Source organism: Trichechus manatus, unplaced genomic scaffold, assembly GCF_000243295.1.
Source record: "Trichechus manatus latirostris isolate Lorelei unplaced genomic scaffold, TriManLat1.0 scaffold00398, whole genome shotgun sequence".
Lineage (NCBI taxonomy): Eukaryota > Metazoa > Chordata > Mammalia > Sirenia > Trichechidae > Trichechus > Trichechus manatus.
Window position 1 is genome coordinate 152,783 of NW_004444334.1, and position 2,515 is coordinate 155,297.

General features: G+C 38.4%; 1 long non-coding RNA gene across 1 annotated transcript in view; it reads right to left on the bottom strand.

Annotated features, from left to right (window-relative positions):
• The window catches only part of LOC111819340 (uncharacterized), a 5,670-nt gene extending 4,957 nt beyond the window's left edge, over positions 1 to 713 (bottom strand). Inside the window, exons 1-2 of the long non-coding RNA XR_002823027.1 lie at positions 637 to 713; positions 235 to 354 (exon numbers count right to left, since the gene is read on the bottom strand). This is a non-coding gene — a long non-coding RNA (uncharacterized LOC111819340). The remainder of the gene's footprint in view (positions 1 to 234; positions 355 to 636) is intronic.
• Between the last annotated feature and the right edge of the window lie 1,802 nt (positions 714 to 2,515).

Here is a 2,515-nt window from a genome sequence, read left to right on the forward strand (position 1 = left end):
TGACTATTTTACCAGTAGATTATAGTGTAAGTAATTCTGTATCAGTTTTTAAGCCCTAGTCTCTAGTGTCTGACAAGCTTCTATTTCCTGTCCCTTAGAACCTTCACTCTTGTAGCCTAACATCATGTTTTCAGGAAGCACAAGAAATCTTCAGAGAATCCATGCAGAGAGAAATCAAGGCTCCAAGCCAGCAGCCCCAGTTGAGTACAGAGCCAACAGTCAGCATCAACTTACCAGCCAAGTAAATGAACGACCTTAGAAGTGGATTCTTTAGCACCAGTTGAACCAAACCATCTGACCCTATATGTAGCACATACAAGTTGTTCCCACTGAGTTCTTCCAAAATGCAGATTCCTGTACAAAATAAATCGTTGTTATTTTAAGCAAAATGAATTTTAGTGTGCCTTGTAATGCAAAATTAATAACCAGAATATAATTTTTTATCTAAAATCAGTGCACTGTTATAATCAAAATTTAAAACATGTGGCATTAATTTTGGGTTTAGTGGTAGGAAGAACCTGTAAGGGTCTTCAGGAGTCTGTTACTAAGATCTGGAATGACCTTGAGGAGACTGTGGGAAAGGACTTGAAGGGAGAGAGAAATGTTATTAGCATTTGGTTATAAGAGGACACTTACTGTGCATCACTGGGAAGTTTGTCAGCACTGTCACGTGCCATAAACAAACAAAAAACCCACACCCATTGCCATTAAGTCTATTTGACTCATAGTGACCTTACAGGACAGAGTAGATCTGCCCTATATGGTTTCCAATGAGCTCCTGGTGAATTCAAACTGCCGTCCTTTTGGTTAACAGCCATAACTCTTTATCACTGCATCACCAGGGTTTCTGTCACATGCCATCGCCTGGAAAATAGAAAGAGTAATTAATAAACTAATGAGTCTGCCTGGGAAGATTCCTAGAAAGGTTATAGAATGCTCCAACCTATGATAAAACATGAAAAAAAAATAAACGAAAGAAAGTAATGTAAATTTTTGAGAAGAATTTAGAGGAAATAGAAAGGATACAGGACTTGTTGAGTTTAAAAATAAAGTTGTTTCTCCTCCCCAGTCTCTCCCAACAAAAATTATCAAATTAATAAATGTCTTTTGGGAAAAGATCAAATCCAAGGTGCTATCAGGACTCCATCACCTCAGGGTAAAGATCTCAAGAACATTGAAAACTATGCGTAATCAAACTTCTAAGTATCATAAGGGCATGTCTCATAAACCCTCTAAGTTAAACAATAGGATTTTTAAGATACTTAAAGGTGTAGGAAACCCTAGTGGTGTAGTGGTTAAGAGCTATGACTATCAATCAAAAGGTCAGCAGTTCAAATCTACCAGGTGCTCCTTGGAAACTCTTGAGCAGTTCTTGCTATGAGTCGTAAACAACTCAACAGCAACTGGTTTGCTTTTTTTAGTTTTAAGCGTGTTGTCATATAGCAGACTCACAAGTGGCTCATGATAAAAAAATAAATGTGACTGTGACTTTTGTCTAATGGAATTAATTACAAATTGATGCATAAGAAACTAACAAAAAATTAAAAGAATTATTTCAACCTGTGAGTTGGATTGACTAGACAGCAACTGGTTTTATGGCTGCTAAAGGGGACAAAGACAGTAAAAATGAAAAGAGAATTCTGACCACCCAACTTTCTTACATGGAAGAAACACGTTCAGAAAATTATTCATCTGCAGATATAGGTTATCTCTTAGGGATAAGAGAGGATAACCCAAAGGGTGGAAAAATATCGCAGAGTTTAGATCTAAGGGCTATGGTGAATCCTTTCCAGAAGTAGAACTGACTCTAATCAAAGGGTTGGAAACATGTTCCCAAATAGATTTCAAAATTGCTATGGACCACTGGGAGCCCTGGTGGCAAAGTGGTTAAGAGCTCAGCTGCTAACCAGGAAAATGGTTGGCAGTTTGAATCCACCAGCCACTCCTTGGAAACCCTATGGAGTAGTTCTACTCTGTCCTACAGGGTCGCTATGAGTCGGAATTGACTGGATGGCAAAGGTTTGGTTTGGTTTTTTTGGTATGGACCACTGATTGCTACGTGCCACCTTTCTCCCTTTTTTTTCCCAAAGGCAGTGTCTTTTGCAGATATCCAATGCTTATGTCACTATTGTATGTTGGCTGTATCAGGACCATTTAACTAGTCTTTTTAGTTAACAGGACCTCAGATTGAAATAAACTACACCTAAAGAGATTAATCTGCACTTGATTTAGACAGATCCTGGACCTTGAGCCTCAGACCACTGGATGTTGTAACTGGATGAGACTTTGGAGGGTCAAGAAAGGAGGTGAGTGTATAGTACACACGGGAAAAAAATGTAAATAATTTCTGATCAGAAGGAAGACTATATAGAATTAAAGGTAACCACCACAAATACCTTGATCTTCTTTCCATTGAGATGTGGGGTTTGTGGTATTTCCCCTCCCCTTGAATCTGGATGGGTCCATATGACTGCTTTGATTAACAGAATACAGTGTAGTGGTGCTATGCCTTAAA